This window comes from Rhinolophus sinicus, linkage group LG02 (assembly GCF_036562045.2).
Source record: "Rhinolophus sinicus isolate RSC01 linkage group LG02, ASM3656204v1, whole genome shotgun sequence".
NCBI classification, from domain to species: Eukaryota; Metazoa; Chordata; class Mammalia; order Chiroptera; family Rhinolophidae; genus Rhinolophus; species Rhinolophus sinicus.
Window position 1 is genome coordinate 46,226,981 of NC_133752.1, and position 27,413 is coordinate 46,254,393.

The following is a 27,413-nucleotide window of genomic DNA, read 5'->3' on the forward strand; positions in this document are numbered from 1 at the left end:
AAAAAGGCTTAGTTATCGCTCACCAGGAACTGCAGGGAGCACGAAGGCAGCATGCTGAGGAAGGAAGCCAAACATCTTGGATTCTAGTTCTTGTTCTGGTCAGGACTGGTTTTGCAATCCTGGATAAGATTCAACTTGTTTGGGACTATTTCCTCATGGTGATAAAGGGATAATATTACCAATCCAGACCACTTCACAGGGTCGGTATGAAGGTCAGATGTGAAACTTTAACATTCCCTGATTCCCTCACTCCCGAAACTGTGCATGTGCTCCCACAGCTGTCTGTACTTTTCCTGTCAAAGCCCGCATGTTTGATCATCTCTGTTGCTTCTAGATTACAAGTTCTGTGAAAGTGGGGGCCAGTTCTACCTCGCTGAATCACCAGTCACACTTTGCTTCCAGGTACGTGTTCAGTCTCACAACTCAAGAATATGAAAATAAGTTTCCAATTCCAATTTTTAGAACTTCAGAGACTTAGTAAACACTGAAGCTTGTCTGAATTATAAGTCAACACCTTAATTAATAAACTACACGGAAATAAACATACTAGGACAAAAAGGGAAATCATTTTGCATTGTTTTCTCCTTCCTCTTAGAAACTCTGTGCATGTGTCAGATTGGCAAAACAAAGGGCTGACAGCAGTCCCGTGACTGTGAGACAGGTGAGGGGAAACAGGCACGCAAGTGCTGTGCGTGGCGGGTGGGCACAGTAGTACAACTACCGAAGACAGCGATTTGGCTACGGCCACCAAATGCCAATTTGCCACTCTGACCCAGCAACCTGACTTCAGCACCAACTCCTACATGTACAAAAAGACATATGTGCAAGTTATTCAGCCTAGTGTGTAAACAGGAAGGTCCTGGAAACCATGTAAATGCCCACCTGTAGGTAACAGGCTAAGAGGAGTGTGGTATATGGTGCTTACACAGAAACACTATGCAGCTATGACAAAGAATGAGGGAGCTCTTGCTATACTGGTTTGGGACCGTCTCTAAGACATATTGGTAAGCAGAAGTTTAAAAAATAAAAAAAAAAAGGCTGGCCCCGTGGCTCAGGCGGTTGGAGTTCTGTGCTCCTAACTCTGAAGGCTGCCGGTTCGATTCCCACAAGGGCCAGTGGGCTCTCAACCACAAGGTTGCCGGTTTGACTTCCGCAAGGGATGGTGGGCTGCGTCCCCTGCAACTAGCAACGGCAACTGGACCTGGAGCTGAGCTGCGCCCTCCACAACTAAGACTGAAAGGACAACAACTTGACTTGGAAAAAAGTCCTGGAAGTACACACTGTTCCCCAATAAAGTCCTGTTCCCCTTCCCCAACAAAATCTTAAAAAAAAAAAAAAAAAAAAAAAAAAAAAAAAAAAAAGATGCCGTATATGCCAGGACTTGTATAAATGAAGATAGTGAGAAAAGAACATATATGTAGAGTTACTTAATATGCACAAGATACCACTGGGAATAACACACAAGAAACCCATATCAATTACTTCTAGAAAGGAGAACCAGGTGGCTGGGGAATGGAGTGGGGGGGAGATTTTCATTATGTATCTTTTTTACCTTTTAAATTCTGAATCATGAAATACATTATCTATTCATCAACAAAAGCAAAAATTAGAGATAAAAATGGGGATTAAAAACTTTCTCAAAATATACCTAAATGTCTTCTGCCACATTTGCTGCTATTTTTTATCAGGCTTCCTCTATGTAACTTCCTTCTCCCCAACACACACTTGTGTGAATGTGCCCCCAGGTTCCCCCTCAGAGCTCTGGGCCTGTCCCATCTAACACTTAGCACACTGACCTGTTCACAGATTTACTTAGAGTCAACCTGCCCTAACGGAGTGTGAGGTGCTCCTGGGGAAACCCGGGGCCTGCTGTCAAGGCCTGACCCAGTGTTTGCTGGCTAGTTCACTCTTGCTTCTCAAACTAGACTGCACAGTCCTTAAAAGAAGGTTATTTGGGAGGAGGGGGGAATTCTCTTTTGATCAATCACACTTATACACTGAGCAGACACATCTGAAACACACAAAGCCTCATAGGATTGTTTTGAGAAAGAAAGAAGACAATACACATTAAGGCTAATGCCACACAAATAAATTCAAGCATTTATCATTAAGATGTCATAATCAGTATTTCCAAGAGACAGATTAGAGGAGGAAACCAGAAGGCCTGCCTCAACAAGGTTTTGACATTTAACTTTATTCCGTGAACGCACAATAAATTACCTAAACTAGGCCTATTCCAAGAACACACTCATCCTGCCTGGGTGTGCCTACTTCAGCTGGAAAAAATACAAAGGTGCTAGCAGTATTACTTCAGAAGTATCGTGCCCTTTGGGGCATGATACTATCCACACCCAGAATTTCAGGATAAGAAGTTTTAAAATCCCTAGATAGATTCATGGGCGCACTCATACTGCACTTTTTTTTTTGAAAGCGAAAAGTTGTTAATATGGAAGGAGGGATAATGGGTTAGAAGACAGAAAATAAGGTACTCTTAACAGTTTTCTTAAAGAATAGTAAATAATAAATAGTATTATTATATAAATTGCAAACCAACTTTGTTAAATTATCCCTTCAAAAAATTAAATGTCCTCCAGCTCTTCCCAAATATTTTCAAATAATGGAAAGGTTTTGGGTAGCTTTTCAAAGGTGATGAATTCCCAATATGTAGCAAAGAATTAGTCACACAGTTCCTGGAAGCCTCTTTTTAACACCAAGCTGTCTGCCAGATGTAGAGGCTAACACAATTAGTGTTATGCGGACTGGAGAAATTCCCATAGTCCTTCGAATAAAATTTTCAAGGAGAGGAGAAAAGAGATTGATAATAAACAAAACGAATTTAAAAATTATCTTTTAAGATGACAAGCAATCTACAGGTCACCTACAACTAATACCCAACAAAAACTTACCGCAGACCAAGCAATTCTACTCATACAGAAGCATCTAGAAATGAGCAGATAGTGTGGAAGCAGAGGTGTCACAAACACTGGCTGCCCTTTTCTGGAAGTCTTCCTTCACCTGACTGCCCAGCCTCCCTCAATTCTGAATGGCAGCCCATGGTGTTCTAGTCTGTCTCCTCCAGACTGGCTTGCTGCAGGTGGGGACTGAGGTGATTCATCTCTGTATCTTCTAGGGCCTTAGCATAATTCTGGACTGATACAGATACGCAAGTAATATTTGTGAAATGGATAAATTTGATTTTTTCATCTCCAACAAAATTCAGAAACATGAGCTTGTCAAAAAGTAATTACGGAGTAAGTGAATTCTGAATTTTTTTCTATATTTTGGAAGCAATGTTTGCTCACATTTGTAAAACTCCAGACTTCACTGAACAATGATATTGTTTAAGATAAAGACATCTTCAATTCAAAAAAAAAAAAAAAAAAGTGCTACTTATTATAACTAAATTCTATTACCACCACCAAGCCAATCAGATGTTTTTGACCCAAGGAGTAGTTGCCCAAGCGCAATCTGGGGCCATGAATTTCTCAGAAAGTGAAGTTTCAGATGTGACAGTAAAATGAGAACATGACTGGTGGAAGAGAGGGTACATGAGGTATGGTTGGGTGGTAAAGGAAGGGTATATGTCTCCTTGAGACAGGAGATCAAGAAATACTCCCGGATAAACACAGAAAGAAAACGGAAGCTTGGAAGATGTGCTAGCGTTCCAATTCACTTATTAAATGAGACCTAATTATCCCTAATATTTTTAAAGTTCATCTTTAGGTAAACTACTCTTTTATAGACAAACTATATATCACATCCTTGTCCGTTTTCCACCAACTAGAGCAAAAACAGTCTTTAAAAAAACAAACCCCGAACATCATTGCTGAAACTTACAAAACTGTACAGAAATAAGCATTTTGAACTTTAAAGATTAATATAAATAGAGTCTGTTCCTTTCCAGTCATTTTGATTATACCGTGTTTCCCCGAAAATAAGACCTAGCCAGACCATCAGCTCTAACGCATCTTTTGGAGCAAAAATTAATATAAGACCTGGTATTATATCATATCATATCATATCATATCATATTATATTATACTATACTATACCTGGTCTTACATTAAAACAAGACCGGGTCTTATATTAATTTTTGCTCCAAAATACGCATTAGAGCTGATGGTCCAGCTAGGTTTTACTTTCAGGGAAACACGGTATCAGTGATTTGCTTTAACTAGTGTCACGGATTATTTTTCTAATGTATATACTTATAATAGCTCATAATTTGTATTAACTAAACTAATTAAAATATTCTGGAAAATTCTGTTTTGATCTCTTATTAAAAGAAGGCATCTTTTAATTATGAAATCTAGGATCGAGTTCTTAAGATCTGGTTTAAATAAACAAAAATAGGAACAATGAGTAGCTATTATCCACCTATATAATTGTAAACAGTTGATATAAATACACAAATAAATATGAAAGGAATAATAAAAGGGCTGGTTTCATTTATTTTATTACTATTATATTTCCTGAGCTCACATGTATAAATTTTAATATGTCTGTAAAGCTGTAGAGTCACGTGAATCAGTTCCTATTTTTAAAACTACTACTACTTAGAGCCGGTGCATACACACATAAAAGTTTTCAATTGTTATTATTTATTGATAATATATCAACTAGCTTCTTGGTGTCAAAAAGGGGTGGAGTATACCTGAGAGAGGTTTAAACTGACAAACACAAAGTACCTGGATGAAAAATGTAAAATACTTACCATTGTTTGACAGTAAATATGCCTCATCTCAGTTATTCAGCTTTTTAACTTTTGATTGTGACCCATTACCACTCACTATGTAATAAGGACTCAGAAATCCTCAATGCTCTAAGGCTCTAAAATGCTGTGCCTTTGATGAAAGATCACATAAGACTCCATGAAGCCCACTGTGGGCATAGCAACCACAAATGATTTAGTAAGACTGGCTAAAAAGCACTGTTTAAAAAAACAAAAAAGGCACCACAAAAAACAAGTCTAGACATCGGTTTTATTCCAGTGATGATAAACTGACAAGTTCTTTCAAATGGCCCAAACTATATAATTTATCTCCACTTTCATAACCAATTTCTTACTAAAACAACCTCTAGAGTTTTTTAAAGAGGGGTTTAATTTTGATTTTTGAGTGGGTACATTAATTTACAAAGCACAAGTGCCCTTTTAATTAAAATATATCACCTCAGGGAGGGTGTTAAACTGCAGTGTAATGGTGTTTTGTCACCATGCTTACTTAGTCCATCCCGATCCAGTCCTTCCATCCCGCCCTACACACACACACACACACACACACACACACACACACACACACGCGCGCGCGCACACGCACACGCACATGCACGCACACACGCTCTCACACCCACATATACAGTGTTCTCTTGAAAATCATATTAACTGATAGTTCTGAGTCTAAAACAACACAATTACTTTGTCAACCGTGACCAGATTAATAGATAAACCTGTATTACTGCCCCTTCTTTGAGTGCATGTGTCTATCAAATTTAAACGGCAAAAAACGTTCAGGAACCATGTCTAATTCTATGTTTCAGAGTGTGCCTGGACTTTTTTTTTTTTTTTTTTTCCCCCATAGCTGGGCATAAACTAAGACCACAGAGGCACCAGAGGAAAACTTTCCATCAGTTTCTGGATGAGGTTGAAAGAAACTGAAATCATATGAATAAGATAAACCATTTAATCCGTGCTTTGTCTGAAAAAACATAAAGATTTTTATCCTGGGTTTATTCCAGCAGCAATCTCAACAGTACCCTCTGGGCTAGGTGCTGGTTGTCTGTCTCCTGGCATCGATGGTTTTTAAAAACAAAAACCAGAAAGGGGGGGGGGGGGGGGGCATAAAGAAAATTACTGAAGCAGTAGGCCAGAGGCATGTATACTCTGAGGAAACAATCTGAGCTTCAAACTACCCTGGGGATTACTGATACTATAATAAACACAGAAGAGAGAAGGTAAATAAAGATGGCCTTGCCCTTTACATCTTAATTCTAAACAAATAAATTTTGGTTTTTTTGTTTGTTTGTTTGGATTATTTTTCTTTTTTTGCTTTAATGTTGGGTAACAAACAACCAGGTAACTTGTTAGAATTTAGAAAAGGACCAAAGGTGGGAAAGTACAACATTTAATATTATGTTATAAATGGTTTTAAATCATTTATTATCATCAAAGAGCACCTAAATTTAATTGACTATTTTTTTCTATAATCTGTTGAAAACCAGATTCAGTCAGTCTTTTTAGGAAAAAAAAAAAGCTTATTAATTCCACTGAATCTCTGATAGGCTTAATAATCTTTTCCTTTTTCTATAGGTATCTTTGTAAGTTTAGCCTCCAAGTATAGACAAATTACATCACACTTCCAGCAAAACTCATCTGATAAACTGATTTGCTGAACTTGAGAGGAGTGAAAATACGTTTAACAAAGTTTTGAACAAATATTTAGTCACTCAACAAGCACTGCTACTTGAGGGTAGGGTAAACATATATAAAAAATCATTCTTCAATTTATTTTAAATAGGTATATAATATGTGCCCAAAAGAAAAATGTTTTTGCTTGTAAAATAAATGTACTCTAATACCTACTGAATTTAAAGCATGCAAGCAGTCATAGCATAGATGAGAACAATTGTAATGCTTACAGGAGGGAATAGGTAATTGCCCCTTTTGAAGACAGGAAGCAGTCAGCGACTGCTCCATCCATCTCAACACGTTTCTCTCAGTCTCCAGACCCTCTCTTCTCATCCCCTCACACTGACACACAGATGCAATGAAGAAGTTTTAAAAGGACTCTTCTGACTTTAATCCAGAGTCCTAGCCCAAGACTCCAACTTTTTGAGTGTTTTAAGGCTCAGTGTCACTCAACCACATTTGTCGTAACTCCCAATATTCTCGCACTGACTGTCATTCCTGTTTTCTCTTCACTTCTAAACTTTTCTAGTATACAGAATCTAGGTGCCAGAGAAGAGATAATATGAAAAAACTGGCAACCACTCTAATAGTAACAACAAAAGCAACTCCCCTTGAAATTGCCTTTAAAGGACAGGAGGGTCAAACCAGCAGAAGTAATTATATCTCAGTTGTACATAAATCCAACTGTGGCCCTTCTGACTGTCCCACACACCTGGCAAACTGCCCATTGGGAAAATACTCCTGGAGCCGACTTCACTTCTTTCCTGACATTATCATAATCACATTGTGAGTTTACGGAAGGAGCATTACCCAAAAAAAAAAAAATTCTTCTTTCATCCTGAAGGTTTTTAATTGGTAGATAGCCAAATTCCCTGTAAAAACAAGCAGTATTATGAATAACACCATAATAATGGTGTCTACTACACAGCATTAAATGAACCTGAAAAGTTTTTGACTGGCTCTTCAGCAGGTAAGTCTTATCTGTTTCATTATCTTTTAGGTAAAACTTTTAAGAGGCATCTCAATGTCAAAAAGTTGTCTGCTTAATAAAAAGTCTCTCAAAAGCTTTTTGTAGGACAAAATAAACCAGCTTCTTCTGGACTGAACTAGAACACTGTCTTTAAAAGAAATTACTTGTGAGGGACTTCAGTTACTAGAAAACTCTATTGCTCCCTAAGTCTGGGAGCAACAGGTTTTCCAACTCATTTCATGACATAATTCCTACTTTTAAAAAAAGCCAAAAGGTATAACCAGAATTCAAATCAATCAAGGACAAGTTTGCATTCTAGTAACCCGAGGGTTCTCCGGCCTTTCTCATTATTGCTTCCCAATTTCTCAGCTCTCTGGCGGTTGATAGAAGATTCACTACTGCTTGACCTTAAAACAAGCAAATTGCATCTTCTAGGGGGAAAATGGAAACACTGTCATCTTCTCTAACTACTTTCATTGCATAAATTCACACGCCACATAAACACAAACTATATGATCACAAACTATGATGAATAAATGAGAACCATAAAGCTACAAGAACATTAAAATGTATCTACTACACCTGCCTGCACTTAAGCATGACTACTTTGAAATATTCCTAGACCAGTCGAAATCAATACTATCCATATTTGGTTAGGAGCTCCACAATCTTTTAAATTTGTCTTAAATTCCATTTGTCTGCTAAAAAAACAAAATAAAGCAATAAAAGCTGAGAGGGAGGGAAAAAGGTGGGAAGGGAGACAGGGAGAGACAAGGCAGGTGGGGAGGGTGGTGGTGAAGGTGAGGGAGAAAGGTTAGGGGGTGGTAGGGAGGGAGAGGGCGAGGGAAGGGTGGGGGAAACAGGAGATGGGGGAGAATGCACACAGGTATACAAACCTGTGTTTGTGTACCTTAAATACAAATATTTAAGCTTTTAAACTGCCAATATCTTCCATTTATATCTTTAAGAAGATAAAAGAAATTATGAACATTTGCCACGTGATCCAGAAGTTCAAAACCAGAACTTGAAAGATGGACAAAAAACCTGAGTGGTAAGAAACTGCTTACTTAAAAATGCTTTTAACTTTTAAAACACATTTCCAAAATATGCTGTGATTTTGTACAGATACTACACTGTAACATACTTCCTCCACTCTTACACCATCATTTCATTAGAAAGAAAGAGAGAGGGAGAGAAAGGAAAATCCATAATCTAAACCAAACATGAAAACCTCAGGAGATATTCCAAGTCTCTAGTGGCAACTGAAAGAGAGAGAGGAGAAAAAAAAGCCACACCACCTGTCTGCCAGCTATCAAGTGTATACCAAGGGAGGGGACATGGGAGGGGCTGAATACCTGTGGCTGGAAAGCTTATTTACCTTGTTTATAAGGTCAGGCACACAGCAGCACTGAACTACAGAGGTTATACTGATCCTTCTTTGATGTCAGTCCCTAACGGAGGAGACAAAAAAAGAAGACAAGGAGGGAAGAAGGGAGAAATGAAGGAAGGGATGGGGAGAAGGGGAGAGAGAGAAAAAGAAGTCCGCAAAGAGAGGGAGAGAGAGGTTTGCCTTGAGGCCTCTCTCCTGCCTCCTCCTTCCGCACCTGAATCTCAGGCTTGCACTTCCTCGTACTTACGGTGGGGCAGCTGTGCACTGTGGGGCACTTACCTTTGTGAACATGTCTTACTGCCTTCCTACATAGCAAACAAGCTTTCCTGTTTCCATACATTCCCTGGGCAGCCCTAAGCGGGACCATTAGGTCAGTGTCTTTTGTGCTGGCGGCTGCAATGGCGGCCCTGACAGGAAGGAACTTTGAATCTCTTCCCTAGTACTGAGCCATAAGAAGCAGTGAGTGCTCCCAGGCTCAACTCCCCTGGCTCTGCTCCTAAAAATGCTCTCTGAAGTACACCGTTGCTTAGCAATATTTGCCTTCCCCCTGTACATTTGAAATTGGCAACATCTGTCCCTTTGGCAGTTTTGACTTGTGCAAAGCACCACGCTCATAGTTTAAAAACACACGGCTTTATGAAATGAGTAAACCTCCACTCTTTCCATCTCCCCGCAAAACCCCCAAATGGTTTAATCTTTGCTTCTCCAGGTAGATGGAGACGCAAAAAAAAACAAAATCTACAGAATTTAAGGATGCTAATAGTACATAAGCAAAATGTTGAAGCCACCAGTGGGAGTTCCTATTGAACCCCACCTAACAAGTCGTCAGTCTGTCTGCACAATTATGCCTGAGGATGTATCTGAACTAAAAACCCCATTTAGCTCACAGTTTTTCTATATAACTAATTCTATCACCAGGTATTACGTGTAAATATGTATTAGTAAGACAAGATATAAAGGCAATCTATTCATGGAGTAGGTAAAGGAATTTTTATGCTTACATTGTAGCCCAAATTCATAAAAATACAAAGACACATATGCGCACATGCGGATCAATGACAAAAGAACCTAAAAAAATCTAGAGGAAAAATAGTTCATTTAAGTAATTCCAACATTTAACTTCAAAGTAAATGATCTTAAATTCCCTAAGTTTTTTTGATTTACCCCTCAACATAGTCACCTTAGTATTTTACTGAGGTTACTCATTAACACTAAAGAAGTTCATGATGCTATAATTTTTCCATTAAAAAAAGAAAACCTATCATAAAAAAATAAAACTTTTTATGGGCAGTATATGTGTTGTGCATATAATATTACTTTTTATCTAGCACATTAACGGGAAATAAAAATCAGAGTAATAAAAAAGCATAAAAGTCAACTAAGTATTGAACCACGTTCTGTGCGTTCAAACTTTAGTGTGTAATATTTTTGTTCTTTTGGGCCAGTTTTGACATATTAGAAACACATGTTTTCAAAGACATTCTAGCGGAACTGAGCTCCAGCTACAAAGGGCAGGCTGACCTACTGCTTTCATCAAGTCTCTACCTAGAGCTTATAGAAGCAGACGAGACTGCATGATACTTACGGCAACTAAAAACACATGCAAAAGGTCCTTGACTCTCTGGATTTAACAATCGCCCTGAAATTCCATAACATGCATGGATTTGTAATCCTGCTTAGCCACAAATGTGCACTCAACACCCTAGAACCCACTTCTCACTGTAGCTCATCACTCAGTACTTGCCCAGATGCACACAGTAATTCTTATGAAGTTAAGGCTTTTTACTGCAATTTATGGAAGAAACTTGAGTAGATTTTGCTGTCGTTCATTACTTCAGCGTTTCCTTCCCCATTCTGGCAAATTCTCAAAAATTTCAGTTCCTCCAAGTCATCCTCAGCGGTTGGGAACTGACAGGGTCGGACACGGCAGCTTCCAGACATGGCTCTGCCAGGGACCAATATCAAGCTCACTGCATGGAAAGGGCTTAAGCACAGTGTCTGGTACACAGTAAATTCTCAAAATACAGACACTGTTTTTATTATTATACTATCCTACCATGACACAAAAGTCTCAGTTTTTGTCTTTCTTCCAATTTACTAAACTTTCCCACTTCTCCACACCATCACCCAAACACAACTTTTACTTAACGAAGGTCTATGAAAACTTCCTCTGGAATGAGGAAGGAAATGCTGAAGTAACGAACAACAACAACTTTGTATCTTTTCATAACTGTCTAGTGCAATCCTTGCTTGCACCTCTGATTTATCCTTTAAACATCCAAAGTCTCTCCAGGTCTGAAGAAGCCGTCACCTACTGAACACTTGTGTCTGCAATATGTTTTTAATAAATTCTGAGTTAATGTGAGGAAAATATGGGAATTTGTAGAGGCTGGGATCCTGGGCCCTGGGGATGAGGGGGAGGGAGGGAGCCGGGGCAAAGACTGTGGTGCTGTCCACCACGCAAGTGCTGATACACCTTGAGGGTTCTATTTAGAGGGTCTCCAAATTATCCTCACGTCAACCCATCAAGCCATTTGTTGGACAAGTACAAAAAAGCTTCCCCTGAGAAGAGTTCCAGGGCTGCAAGGGACAGCCAAAACTGGTCACGTCAGCACAGCCCTTCTCCAGGACTGTCCCTGTACAGTCCACAGGGCAATGATGGGCCACTAGAAAGCCAAACCACAGTGGGCGTGGGAGTGGGGGCTGGTTACTTAACCAGCTACCAGAGTATTATTGAGAATTTCTCCATTCTGAGGCTTCTGAGGTATTAGACCTGTTCTTAAGGATGAATGCCATGAGCTGTCCCACAGTGCCAACCAATAATTAATTATTAGGTCTGCAAGCAAGCGAAACAAAACACAGGCTGTAATACTCTATCAAAATGAGCTATAAGTTCATTACCATATCATGAGACTCGAACTACTCTGAGATCCGGAAAAAAAAGGCGAGGGTCCCTGTGCTGTTTTCACAAACTCTGAAAATGTTCCAATGGTGTCCAGCCCCAGTCTCTTTCAAATCCTACATACCTAATAACTTGCAGCACAGCCTGCTGGCACACTCAGAAATGAATCTCAAACAGTATTATCATAAAAGCCTTCTAAAATATACTCCTCACTCAAGACAAGTTTCTACAGCATGGTAGTAGTAGCAGCAGCAGCTGTCCGTAGAAAGAACCAGTATTAAGAACCAGTTGGATGGAGTGGGTAGAGGAAGGGGGAAAGAAAATAATGGACAAAATGTAGTTCTGAACTCAAGAAAATTCTTGAAGCAGGAAGAGGTTCTTCACTGGTGAAGGGAAGGAAAAGTTTGACGTCATCTCAGGCCTCAAGCTTATTTTTCTTCTATGACACTGCTCCATCTCTCATTGAACTTGACAAATTTTTTCCTCCAGGACTCAAAATGTCTAAACTTCAAACTTCAGTCATTGTCACACTATCTTCACAGTAATACCATATTGTAATACTACCTGTCCTGTTTTATTTAAATCAACCTATGATCAACTCCCTTTTTGACTTGGCCTCATCCTAAGTAACAAAATTTATGAAATCCTGGATTTCATGTACATTATATATATATTTTTATATATATTTATACACATTGTTTTTCTAATTCACATTAAGTTACATAAAACAAAGATTGGTGTCCCTATATTCTTTTGGAAGTTCGCATACTAATCAATACTACAGGAACAAACAGCTGAGTGGATGTCTCAGGACATAATGACTCCCCTGCCTCATGAAACATGAAACCATTTGCTTAATTAGCTTATACAAGGGTCACCCATCCTCTGTACCAGATTGAGGAAGCCTTCACAATGACATGAAAATATGCCTACTCAGGCCTATCCTTCCTGGGTTTGTGACCCAGACCCCAAAATTAACGCTGTATGATCTGTGGTTTAGAACCAGGTTTTTCTATATGTGTCATGATGTCCAAATACAACTGAAAGCTGGAACTACCCCCATGTAGTTCCCATGACAACTAATACAATTTTGGAATCCTGAAAATATAGCAGGTACTCAATACTTTATTAGTGGTATAAAATACTCATTTACGTCTCTTGTTTAAAAAAGCGTGTGTTAAAACTTGAGTGAAATTAAACCCATGACATAAAATTTCATGAGTTCACCGAAACAACTGAGAAACACCATCAAAGCAACCCAAAACATTAGGACACTTCTTAATATCCTGGTGACTTCTACACATAGCTATAAAGTCAATAAAGACCACTTGTAGACAGTTAACACACAATTTTCATGCAGTATGAATTTGCTCTTAATGTGATGCATGACAAGGGAAGGTGGGACACCCCACCGTCTCCTATATGCTGGGCACATATATCCCATTTCATTGTGACACAGCCCCGTAGCTCAGGTGGAACTGTCTCATTTACAGGGGGAGGAAAATGAACCCAGGTATTCTGACTCCACCTCATCATCCATTAGGAACATTACCTCCCACTTATATTTCTTTAAAGCCTTAACATTCAAAACGATCCGAATCTCAGATTCTCAGCCAAGGCAAAGAAGTGAATCTACTACATTTACTCACACACTTAGTGTTATAATAATGATGATGACGATGATGCAGCTATTTATTAAATACAGTATTTACTATATGCAAGCCACTGACCTAAAAGTCTCATGCACGTTTTCTTACTTAAATCTGATAGCTATCTTACGAGGGAGAGTCTATTAATTCTGTTTCACAGATAAGAAATTGAGGTTTGAGCAGTAATTCTTAACATGTAAGTACTCTGCCTGTACTCTAACAGCTAATTCAAGTTAAAGACAAGATTGAAACCCAAGTTTTCTTAAGCCAAAATCCATGCTCTTAACTACTACCCATAACACATAAAAGGGCCATCTAATTAGAAGGGAAAAAAATAACAAAGTATATTTTCCTTCCCTCCAACAACATCCAAAGTGTTTGTAGTGGTCTATGGATCATATGGCCTATTATATACTTATTATTCATCCCTAATTATAAATAAGTATTAAAACATCAAAATTCTCAGCAATGGTATCACTAGAGATAAAAATGACACCCAAGAGAAAAATAGTAGTTTGGAAATTCTCCGAAACAATCATACCCCAGAGTTCCTAAATAGTACCCTATACTAATTAAATATACTTGTGTAGAAAGTTATACTTCATACAAACAAACATGAGCTGTCTATATAACTACAGAATCAATATTACCAAAATCAGTTTATTTTTGAGGGTGGGGTTGGAGTTTCTGGAGCCACCCCAGGAGCCAGAGCTGTGCTGTCATATTCCCTCCTCTTCTATTTCCATTTGAAACCTATAAAGGTTGTTCATACAGTAAAAAACAAAACCACATACACAACACACACACACACACACACACACACACGCAGTAAGCCCACACTTAATTAACATCGTTGATAGGTTCTTGGAAACTGTGACTTCAAGTGAAATGATGTGCAATGAAATCAGGGTTATCATAGGCTAACTGATATGAACAAGAGTTAAGTTCCTATGGCATATTTCTGGTCAGGAAAACATCACCAAACTTCTAAATAAAGACCCAAGACACTACTAATACTAAACATTGAAATAAATGTGATCGGTAGATACATTTAAGAAAGATTCAAAACACAAGGAAGAGGATTATTTTCCAATCAGCTGATGCCAGTTCAGGGTCGCAGGTGGCCAGAGTCCTCCCAGCAGGTCAGAGTGAAAGGCAGGCACCCAACCTGGACAGGACGCCCTTCCATCACGGAGGGCACGTGCACGCACACACACACACACGCGCGCGCACACACATCCTTGGGACGTGGAAAGAAATTGGAATCCCCAGAGAAAACCCACATAGACATGGAGAGAATGTACGAACTCCACACAGACAGTGGCCCCTGCTGGGAATCGATTTTTTTTTTTTTGTCCCATTGATGTTATAACAAAACGATACGGAACGAAACAACATTTGAGGACCTGCACTATGTTGCTAAGATAAAAGGGAGGAAGGAAGGCAGCTCTCATGTGCTGAATGGGTGTTGAAAACCAGCTCCCTATTATTCACTATAAAAACAAGAAAAGCAATTTAGAATTAAAGGTATTAAAGGATATGCTACTAGAGCAGGTATAGGAAACAGCAGCAGAGTCCAACTGCCGCAATTCAAACTCCTTTTTCAAAAAGAACCATAATACTGAGAGCTGAAAAGAGCATGAATGACTATCCCCCTCCTGTTACACATACAGGAAAAGCAAGCACATTTCTACTTGGTGACAAGGAGGTAAGAATCCATGTTCCATGGTGTTTGGTGTGGCAAACCCTAGAAACCATAAAGATGTTATGGAGGGTAACGCTGGGGGGGGGGGGGTTTCTTTAACTATATGTAATAAAATATGAACAAGTGCCTGAATCACACATATTCAAAGGCTTATGGAGAAAATACCTTCATATTAGGAAACAAGAGCAAAAGATAAAGATGCAGAGTAGGACCTACTTTACATAATTTCTTTTAAAGTTTGAAAATCAAGTTTTACTTTAGATACCATTAAACGCATTCTGGTATAAATCCTTCTGAAAAAACTACGTCTTTGGCATGTCTGGGTTCTCACCCCTTGGATCTGCCCACAGGGAGAAATCATCACAAGGGCACAGAAATCCCCGCAGATAATTCCCAGGGGGAGACGGCAGCAGCTACAGGCTCAGGGGGGCTACTAAGAGCACAGCGAGAACTGCGGCAGCAGCGTGTGCGCCCGAAGGCGCCAGCCGATTGTTGCTCGCAGAAGCACAGTCCTATGTTGCCAGTGCTTCCAGTGTTTAAGAAGAAAAATCAAAATCCAGATTTCAATGTGAAGTCGACTACTTTTCGATGCTGTCAACTAAATCAACACACCAGACAAGACACTGGCCCTCCGTGGGTTAGCGCTCGCAGTGCTGGCGTTAACCTTCCTTCTCCTGCAAATGGGGGAATGAGAGACTGCAAGAGAAGAGTCTCTTTTTCCGTTCAACATCGCCCCATGGACATGTGGACATCTGCAGCCCCCTCTGAGAGATTCTGAAAAGGCCCTCTGCCTCAGTGAACCAGGGGGAACAAAGTAGGAGGCAACTTCACTGCGTACTCCGATGGTCTTTTTGCCGCACCAGCTCCTGCCAAAGCCCGCCTGGCAAACACTGCCTGGCACATCACTAGAAACATGAACCAAGTAAGCAAAATAAACCACCGTGCAGTTATTTTACATGACTTTCCGTGGAAGAAATCTGTTAACTGTAGGTGAGTCATAACAGAATAAAGGACTCAATTAGGTTCCAAACAGCACACCCGTGTTTTCCCGTCTTAGCAAGCAGTTCACTGGAATCTTGAGACAATATAAGGGACATAAAAGACTCTGGTGTCTCACCTCTGTTTTACCCTTTACTAAAAGATAATTTATCTTACTAGAAAGTGAAACCCAGGTTGCCAGACGGGCTTTTGCAGGGTCAATAATTCTTAAGTTACTAGGATACAAATGAATGACACCCAAGTGGTCTGGAAGAGTTAAACCCAAAATGGTTAGCTCACTCCACAAACGGTGATTCATTCAATGGGCAAATGTTTAAAATTGACAATCCTTTGAGATTCACAGCAATTGTATACCTACCACTTGTATTTTAAAAAATCAAAAATATGCTAAAGGAAATCTAGCGTCTTATTTAATACAGAAGAAAGCACCTAAATACATGACAGCTACATTACTTTTCAATTTTTACAGACATAAAACCACTTGATTAGTCTCTAAACTCAATATTGAAAAGTACAGCAATTATGAGGCTGAAACTCTACTAAGCACACCTAATGATCAGATTAGGCTGCTTATTTTCAAATCCACACGCAAGAATGCCCAAAGTGACCTGGGAAACACTTAGGCTGAAAATGGTAAGTCAAACAGTTCCTTCGAAAAACTGCTGAACTTAATGCATGTTTCCCACCTAAGTGTCCTAAGTAGGAAATTCACTCCCATAGCAAATAGTTTTTCCCCATCTGCTCCGACAGTTGTAAGAGATTATCTTTCAGACTCCAGATCAAAGTGAATCTGTACGAGGTCCTCGAGCTGAGCACCGTGCAGGAAAATCCCTGCTTTGCCCCAGCCCTCACTCGAGCCAAACAGGACAAACAAGCGTCGGAGACAAATGAGCCTGCCGTCGAAATGTTACCACCTGGAGAAAGACCCAGGATGACACCAAGGAGACATGCTAAGACAACAGGTGCACAGAGGACAAAGTCAGCTCTGAAGGGCGTGAGTGGCTGCAAGGGAGCCTAGAAAACGTCACCAGGAGGCCCACGACCCACAACTGGAGAGACAGTTAACCCGTCAAGAAGGCAACTGAAGATACCTGGATTTTGATCATGAAGGTAATGAAAAGGGACTGAAGGGTCTTAAACTCGGGTAACTTGATCTGGTTTCCGGACAGTAAAATCACTCCCTTGTGGAACAGTGTGGTAGATCATTGGAAGGGAAAGAAACAGGGGGGAAGCCGAGTTAGATAGAAAGAAGATGTAATTGTTCAGGAAAGTGTTAAACATCTGAACTAAAGAAGCGGCAGCGAGAAACAGGAAAAAGACGCTTTCCACAGATATTTACAAAGTAATATTCATAGGATAGGGTTGTCAAATGGGTGAAGTAGGGGACAGAAAGGAATTGAGCTGGTGACCAGGAGGAAGAAACAGAATACTGTGTGTGTGTGAAGAGGGACAGGGGAAGGCAGACATAATGAAATCTGTTATAAACAGGACAGAGTTGAGATGCCTGTGCAACATCCACAGGGACGGTCCAATGGCAGCTGGATAGGAGCTAGAGCTCAGAAAACTTTGGAGCCTTAGACTAGAGAAATAAATTTGGTAATCATCAAATTGAGCAGAGGCGATCAGCAGCGAAAGGCTGCAGAGAAAAGATGGTTGAGGGCATAGCCTTGGGAAAGGGGCGGGAGGGACCGCCTCCAAAGGAGATAAGGCATGTGGAAGGGGTCAGAGAAAACCCAGACAACAAAGGAGGGCAGTGTTTAGGGGATGGTAGGCGACAGTGGCAAATGCCACAGAGAGGTCAAGCAGGCTACACTCCAGAACATTCCTTGCCGTGGTCCCCCAGGAGTCCACTGGGGGCAGCGCAGTGGAGTGGTGGGGGTTCCGAAAGCGGGTGGCGGAGAGGAAGCACGCACAGAACCTTTACCTCCTGTCTCCAGAGCTTCAGCTGTGACGGGAACAGGAAGTGCTTAGAGTAATACAGGAGCAGGGTGGGGAAGGGTTTGCTTTGCCCTCTTCGCTAGGAAAGGCCTGACTATAAGTACTGACTGTTAGGAAGGAGCCAAGTGATGGGGAAAGGCTTAAGGTAAGCAAAAAAGGTGTGCAGACAGGATTTTTTTTTTTTTTTTTTTTTGAGTCATCATAGGTGGAGAGAATGGAGAACTTAAATACCTGGTGGCCTCCTTCTCTTTTACAGAGTAAAAGCCAAAGCGAAAGGCCTCCGAGCAAGCACACGGCCAGTACAAGCAAAACTGAGTTTCAGTCGTCCTCTCATCTGAACCCCCTGTACCACCTAACACCTGCGTGATTTATCAGGCGCTGACATGAGGCCATGAAGGAAACAGCTCCTGACGCTTTAAGTGTCACAGAAATAAGCATGAATCCACAGAAACCACGTTTTGTGGTAGAGTACCAGAAGTAGTAACCAAGAGTCCTGGTTCTGTGTCCCCCATCTCTGCTACTAATGAGCTTAAACCATTCAACTTCTTAAAGACTCAGTTCCATGGCACGTAAAATGATGATTCATGCCAACTACCCTGCCCAACTCACAAGGTTGCTGTGACAATCGAGAGAGAAACAAATAAGCATGTGTTTTGGAAATTAAAAGGGGGTGGGAGCGGCAGTAACATATTTCCCAGTGCACATGTCTCTATAAAGTGAAACATTTACACCAGCGATTGCCAAACTGTGGGAATGCTGCTCCTCAGGAGTGAGCCTACAGCCCCGATGCCATCAGGCAGGGGTGGCAGCGGAAACTGCTGAGGGCAGTGATGCCCTCATCTTGGTAAACCAGTTTCTAAAAGCTTGATTACCCCGAAGCAAATGCTTTCTTTCCCCAGGCTTTTCATTGGTGTTTTTTTAACACTTAAAAATCACATGTTTAGGGCTTTATTCTCCTAGAACATGTTAACTGGGGATTCCTGGTCCCTTGGATCTGATCCCACCTACATTCCTCACGTCTACTCCAATAAACAAGTTACGAGTACATTCAGTCTTCCTACTTCATCAGCATCACAAATTCCTCATTTGGATAACCCTCGGTCTAAATCCTTTTTCCTTAAAGCCCAGTTCAAATTTTAACTGTGATCACTCCTACCACCACCTACTGGGCTCTTCTTATGGGCCAAGCACTGTTCTAAGCACTGCAGACCATCTCAATCGAGTAGCCTCTCTGTACAGAGGAAGAAACTGACGACACAGCAAGGTTAAGTTCCTCGCCCAAGATCTCACCAAGCTGTATCACCATGCTGTACTGACTACCTGCCATGCAGCCAGAGTAATTTCTCCTTGGCAGGAAAGACTCCAGGTCTTGGATCAAGCACCCGATAAGCAACGAAAGAACTTCAAACACTGGTTCCCTTCTCGCCATGCAGGCGCATCTCCCCACTGCTCTGCTCTGCCTCTACCCGATGTCCTCGAACCATAGGCCCAACTACTCCTCCCAGGCCTCTCACCATGTCTTGCCTCCATGTCTCTTCTTTCCCTACTCCTCTCGCCAATACCCAAGTACTTCAAAAGTCAACTCTAAACAAAAAAAAAATCTTCCTGTTTTGAAAGGCAACGTGAATGGAGGTGTCATAGTTAAGGGTGTGGACTGGAGCCAGAATACCTGGATCTGGATTTATCCGGCAGTTCCGGCCTCAATACGCTTGGCCACACGAAGGTCTCTGTACCTCTGTGGGTAGAATGGCCATAATAATAGTGCCTATCACAAGGGAGGCTTGTGGGGGTGAGAGAGTTAATACAGACAAAGCACAGAGAACAGTTCCCACCATACCGTGACCTGGAGCACGGTGGGATCATTCTATAACCAACAGTTCCATACACATCATACTTTGTATTTTTTACACTATGTAATAAATTTACTGTGCAAGTGTCTTTCTCTCCCATTAGCTCCCTTTATAACTAGTGGATGCTCAAATATTTGTTGATTTTTAGAAAGGCAGAAACCCAAAATGTAAAAATGTGAATTTTTCTATGACCAAATTGTTCCCGACAGGAAACACTGGTTTTAACATTTCATAAGAATGCCCAGATTATTTGATAATAGGAAAAAGAATTTTTTCAACAATTAACATGTTCATTCTCAAGCATGAAAAAATGTTGGAAGCATAATACCATAAGAAACTCTAATTACAGCATAAAATTCTGTAAAAAAATTTTTTTCTAAAACGCAATAGCAAATATTTGCTTTGGGGTGGAGTATTTTAAAAAAATCGAGCTGTAAGAAAAAGGAGAACCCATAAAGCTTGAGTTTCTAAGAATGACTGCAAGAAGTCTGAATAACACAGGATACGTTCCTTTCTTAACTCATGCAGTTCAATTTAGTCTTGCCCAATATGAATTTTCAGAGTTCTATTATTTGTACATTGGAACAACAACAAAAACTAAGGCGATTTACCTAAGGGACAAAGCTAGAAATAGGACTTCTAATTACTTAAATACTGAGGCCCCTAGATTAAAACATTAAACCTAAAAACCCTTCAACCAAGGGATTAAGGAGATTAGAACGGGCTTGACAAATTACCACAGGGTTGGGGGAAAAATGTGGAGAGAAAGTAGGTCAAGCTTAAAGAGAGAATTAAATGAAGTTCAAGAGAAAACTAATGGTGTGTATGGCCACTGAACCTCTGTGGGGGGGAGGAGACGGGAACTGTCAACCTAGTGGTTTCAACAATTAAAGAACGGAACAATATCAATATAAAAATAGCTGCTTATAAAGTTCTTGGAAAATGTGAACAAGCGGCAAAGTTAACCTTGGAAAATAATGATTTTCAAATAGACCTTGGCAAACTGCAGAGGAGAGATACAAGGCCAAAAAATAAACTTGTTATGATAACACAAACCAGGATCCTCTCTGAAAAGGAATTCTGCTTAAATATCTCACGAGTACTGGTCACTCCCCCCACACCCCCACCATCACCAAAACAGCCCAAATCAAAACCATTAACTCAGCCATCAACAGGACTCCTGTTGGAATATCTGGTTTTCTGTCCCCGAAGATTATCAGTTGGCTCAAAATAAAACACAATTAATCTAGAAAAGAGCTAAAATGACTCGGGTGGCTACGTGAGAGCCTGGGAGAGCGCACAGCCTGGAAAAATTCTGAAGAGTTGAATGTCTTACAGCTTGGCAAAGGCACAACATGAGAGACCCAGGGGGGATCCAATAACCCTCCACAAACATCTCAAGTGTGAAAACAACAAGGAGGAACAGGAATTTCTTATCCTGGTACCAAATGTACTTCTGGCATTTTTAGAAGGACTAGAAAGGAAAACAACTCTAATTAATACCACCCAAAAAGATTTTCAAGGTTCAGCTGTAGGCTTTCTTTCTTTTTGGGCTACTATAAGCAATCCTATTCTTTGCACTAACTCATTTCTAGCAGTTTTAGAGCTTTTCAACAATATTTGGCCTATATTATTTTAAATGTTTCCTTCAAAGTTTAAAGTGTTCCTTCAAACTCCAAAAATTGCCAGGGTCAGGAAATTAAAGGTGGCAGTTTCTACTCAGCTTTAGCTGGTGAAACTGAAAATTTGAATTTTCACCAACCTTCTCCAGTTTGTAAAAATTGGCTCAAAGGGGGAAAAAAACAACAACACATTATTATATAGGCAAAACAAAATAATCTATAGGCCCAATCTAGCGTTCAGGCTGTTTGCAGCCTCTGCTGTCAAATTGTCAGTCATTTGCTACTACTTTTTAACTTCTGTATTTACATTTTGGGGAGTCTAAAAATGTAGTCAGCTTGTAAGCAGATACAATTACTTACTATTCATTATTGCTCATACATTGGAAGTGTTCTGCTCTGGACCCCGCTTTATCAGGTAATCGTGTACACAAATAACCTTTTCTCTTTGCTATCATTTTCCTAACATTTAAGTCATGTAGGTCTGCCCAAATTCACTGAGAGCTAGCTCATGGAATCGAATCTAAATTTGCGATAAAGGAATTACTATAATAAAAACATTTTCAGAAAACCCAAGAAAGCTAGGTAAGGTGATTATCAGAATCTTAACTTTCCCCACTTGAAAGCTTGAAAGTGGTGAGAACACACGAAAGGAAAACCTAACTGGAGGAGAGTGTCGTCTTGGGATCCCACTTCCTTGTTTCTTCCCTAAGGCTACTCTCCCGTCCTACTTAGGACAAAAAGCTCCACGAATTCAGAATCCAGTGGGAGCCTTCTGCTGAGGCCCACACACGAGACTGAACCACTGGGGAGGGGGCCCTGCTGTAAGTCCCTGTGCTCTGTTATCAGCTCTTCTGAAATAGTTTTAATTTCCAGGCAGTAGAACAGATCTCATGAGAATCATAGATAAAGATTCTTGAGCCTACTCTCCACCTGCCAATCAATCTCCCAGGGTGTGGCCTGGGAATTTTTATTTTTAACGTTTTGTACTTTTAACAGGCTTCCCCCAGGTGATACTGATGTGCCGCCAAGTTTCAGAATGAATGAAAATTTTCCCTTTGATCTACAGTACTGTGCCTATAACACAAGAGCACTTGTAATGGTCTCTATATCACGTAGCATAAGCCACTGGCACATCTTGTTCCCTCTCTTGGGAATGTGGATGCTGCTAAATTAACTCCTAACATACCTGCTATGCTATGGTCTGAATGTTTGTGCGCTCCCAAAATTCAGGCTGAAATCCTAAACCCCAAAGGTAATGCTAGTAGGAGGTGGGGCTTCGGGGAGATTCTTAAGTCATGAGGGTAGAGTCCTCATGAATGGGATCAGTGCCTCATAAGAGAAGTTCCAGAGGGACCCCGACCCCTTCCGCCCTGTGAAGACACAGTGAGGAGCCAGAAAGCAGATCCTCACGACATCGCGACCTTGCTAGCGCTGTGATCTTGGACTTCCAGCCTCCAGAACTGTGAGAAATACATTTCTGTTGTGTCTGAGCCAGCCAGTCTGTGGTGTCCTGTGAGAGCAACCTGGACGGACTAAGACAACCCTTCACTTCGTCACCTCACCACTCAGGTCCTGCTCAAACAGTACTTCCTTAGAGAAGAATTGGCTGAGCGCCTTCATGCTAAGTCACAGGCCCACTTTATCGATCTTATAATAGTTTGTAAATTCTTTTACAGCACCTGCCAAAGTTCTTACACATTGGTCTGAGTGGTTATTTGAATAATGTCCGTTTTTAACTCCCTAGATAGTTCAAGTCCAAGAGGATGGGAACCACCCGGCTTGGCCCCCACTGTAACCCCCACCCCGGCGCTAGGCCAGACACACAGGACGTACTCAAGACACATGAGTTAAAAGGTGCGAAACTGACAACGTATATAAGAGAGAGTGAGCTTCTTAATTGTTCTTCTTACTTGTACTGTGTACCCAGCAGGACACACCACTGACACACCACAAGTTAAGTGCCTGTAGGGTGAGATCATTTCGTAATAGGGAAGTTCCTCTTTTCCACATTTAAGATAATAAGAGAGCTAAATGTGGAAGTAGGAACGACTGTCTGCACATAGAAATGCAAAGTGAATCACTGTCAACAGTTTTCCACTGGATTATTTCAGGCAGGCTGGCAGTTTATTGAAAATGGAAGGCTCATTTTAATAGGTGCCATGAGTCAGAGTGATCCAACAATGAACTCCCAGCTGCAGGTGACACTTCAATCTAAGACATTAGGTGGAAGCATTTGGTGACAGGAACAGTTCCTAAATGATGTCATGAGAGGCCACAGGGAAGAGAGCGGTGCTTTGCAGAAATCAGAGCCCAGCAGGGTCAAAGCCAGGTTTATGTGGAGCAGAATGGAGCAGGACCATATAAGGAGACAGAAGTAGTGGCAAACTAAATTGATAGAAAATTCTGATAGGTTCCAGGGAGTTATCTGGGATATAAATTAAGATAACTGAACCATTTCCATGTCTACTTCAAATCCTAAGTGAAGAAAACAGAAACCTGTAATTTCCACTAATCTATAAGCAGATGCTCAAGCTTCCAAGATAATCTTCAGTGTTTGCTTCTGAAAACCAAGCAGGTCCGTATTTCTTTCCATCCACTGCCTCTTGCCATAGGTAAAGCTGAGGCAGGAAGGGTCTGATTAAGAGCCTTCTTAGGTACACGTGCTTAGTCCCAAAGCCTTAAATACTAACTATACGCAAGCACATCCCAAATTTATTATTTCCAGTCTTAACATTTTCTCTGAGCTGGTCTACTGTTTATGACTGACAACTCATCATGTCTTACCCGGATATAATAATGGTATCTCCAACTTAATACAGGATCTATCCAAAGCTGTTTGTTTTCCTTCCAAACCTGTCTCACCCACATCAACTCCATCTCATTAGCTGGTATCATCCCACCATCCCTACCTTACAACAAAATCAAGCCTCCCACGATGCCTCACCTTCCCTCACCTCAGGCCCTCTCCCATCTCCAATCAATCACAAAGCCTTATCCGTTCCCCTGCCAACCATATCTGAATTTGTCCACTTCTCGCTGTGTCCACTGCTACCATCCTACTCCAAGACATTATCTTTCTCACCCCCTAACTATTCTTCCTGCTTCTAACCTTGCCCCACCAAGGAGCTAGAATGATCTTTCTCAAAAAACAAAGTAAATATATCCACTCCTCTGCTCAAAACCCTCCAGTGGTCCCCATTCAACTTAACAACACGCCAACATACAAAGATCATAGAACTGGGAGTTCTAACTCTGGCTCTGCTACTTATTATATAAATTTCAGCAAAATCAAGTGACTTCACACTCCTAGGCCTTATTTGCAAGCAAAAAAAACTGTTATGTTTAGCTATAAAATCCTAATATTCTAAGTCCAGTATACAGTTTGATATGCCCATTATGGCTTATTTCATTTCTCCTTTTCAATAAACTGCCCATTTCACACAAATCCTGTATCTCAGAACCCTACCAGTGCACACATACACAGATGCCATGGTTTTTCTCACTTTCCTTTGCTACCTTTAGACAGAAAAGAAAAACAGAAAGGGATCTCAACCTTCCACTTGGGCAGGTCCCATCTCTGATGTGCAACTCTCCAGCTGGAAGTCATCCACATGAGATCAGTCAGTACTGGCTGTGGCCTCAGATGGCACATTGTAAGCTGCTACATCTTCCAGTTGACACAAAACTAAAACTGACACACCCAGAGAAAACCAAGTGCAGATTCTTGCGGTCCAGGCCTCCACACAGTCAGAGGGTTGACCTGTTGATAATCTTTCCTACTATCCTAGAGGGGAAAAAATTAAGTTTTAACTGTGAGAATGACTTATCCCATAAAAGAATACCATATTTCAGGAGAACCAACTAAAATACACAAACCAAGTATTTCCCATGAAGTGAAAGGATAGAAAGTAGAGTAAGGAATCCACATGTATATGGCTGGAGTATGAAGACACACCAGACAAAATGACTTTCCCGTTTTGGCTCACTTTTTTAAATACTGCTTCATGGAAGCAGTGGGGAGGGGAGAGCAGTGAAACAAACCACAAAACCGTCACACTCAGAAAACTGGGAAAGAAAACCTCCTCTGACTTGCCTCAGGACAAATTAAGCAAATAAAGGGAACCACTGAGCTACCCCTTTCCATTCCCCCTTCTCACAGCGCTACCAACAGCCAGCTTCCTCCTCTGCGCCTCCTTCTCCACCCTCTGCGCCAGTAGCACAAGGAGCCCAGGATATCGCTCAGATTCTGCTTCTATATTGAGTTCACCCGCTCTGGGGTTAACACCCTGCTTTTTCTGTCCCCCATCTCTATGCTTTCCTTGGATTCACCAAAAGATATGAGATTTTAAATTCAATCTACATTTTCTTAAAAACATAAAAACGTACCTATTGTACTGGGTGTGTGAAAGTTAATGGTAAGTCTGTGAAATGTGAGATCTTTGTCAGCAGAGCTATTAATTCACCAAGTCCAAAACTTAGCCAGACGGTACCAGTATCACTGCTTCCCAGATCTACTCCCCTTTCGTTCCAAGCTCTCGGCTCCTGATCCCCCCAACAAAGGACACCCTGAGCCCTCCATATGCCTGACCCCTCAGTTTCACTGCCCAGGGGGCTCCAAGGGGGTTGCCACTGCATCTGCCACTGGCATGAGAATGCTGAGCAGAAACCAGAGGGAGCCACAGAATCAAAATGAATGCTGACTGCAAACACAGGCCAAAGACAAAAAATTTCTGTCTACTCAGTTGTTGACAGCAGGTGCATCAGTGCCAAGAAAACCCCCTTCTCCAATCACCAAACTTACAGAGGATTTTGTTAATGTCAAATGTCCATCCAGAAAATACACAAGGGCCATCTCACACAGGTCTATGTTGGAAGTTATATATTAAATAAGACCTGGAGAAATCTCATCTCAGCTTATCTTTTTTTATTTTTTTCACCACGAAAGCAAAACGTTAACTAGGATCCTCTCTCCTGACGGGCTAGTGAGAAACCTACCGACTGAATTTACACAGGCTCACTGTCTTAAAGCTGACACTTGAAACTTTCTCCAAGCACCTAGTAGCAGATAGTTTGTACGCAGTTGTCCTCTGTTTCACGTGTGTAGGCTGATCTCCCCACTAGACTGTCATCTCTGCTGGGGCAGACTAACCCTTCTCTGGCATCCCACCCAGCACTTAAGCATATGGTTGGGCATTTGGTGGACCATGCAAAAATATTTGCTATTTTGTCTTAAAATTGTTTTACAGCAATTTTCAGTTGCTTAGTTTTTACAAAAAGAATGAAATGAATGTTAAATTGTCCCCTTTTGTTCTTTTTTAAAGTAGGAAAACAGAACTGACCCTATTTGATAAATAAAGCGGAGCAAACCCCATTAAGTTCTTTACTCCCTTAATTATAAAGCAGGCTGCTGACTGGCCCTTTCAGGGAGGGCGGAGCTCACTTGCTATTCCTGGCCTTCATTCTGCTCCCTCTCCCTAACGCCCATCACAGCGCAATGTTCAATAAATGGCTCCTTCTGATGAATCTTCATAACTTGGAGTTAAAAATCGAGTTCTGCTGACTTGGTCGTTTCTACCATTTGCTTTACTGGCCCCTTTCTCCTTTTTCCTCAACCTCCAAACAAGTCACATTCTGAAGACATCCGGAAACACTCCAGCTCAAGAGCTGACTATGGATAGAACCCTACCCGCTTCTAAACCAAAAGTTGACATCACCAAGGAACAAATTTTTCTCCTTAAAGATAAGAGCTGTCTTTCAGTTAGGATCCTGGAATCTCCTTAAGGAATTTTACCTTCTAGCACTATGTAAGACTGATATCTAAGTACACACAAGTCTTTGAGCAATGGATATGCACATTAGAATGTTTATACAATGGATGAAACAAAACCACAGACTTTACCTTAACAGATAAGCTTTAAAACTTCAAACATTTTACTTTACACTACTAATTGGAATTTTGGAGTCACTGGTGCTAATTTAGAA

General features: G+C 40.9%; 1 protein-coding gene across 11 annotated transcripts in view; it reads right to left on the bottom strand.

The window, feature by feature from the left end:
• Nucleotides 1-27,413, bottom strand: part of AFF1 (ALF transcription elongation factor 1) — a 178,497-nt gene that overhangs the window by 58,122 nt on the left and 92,962 nt on the right. The gene's annotated exons all lie outside the window — the stretch shown is intronic.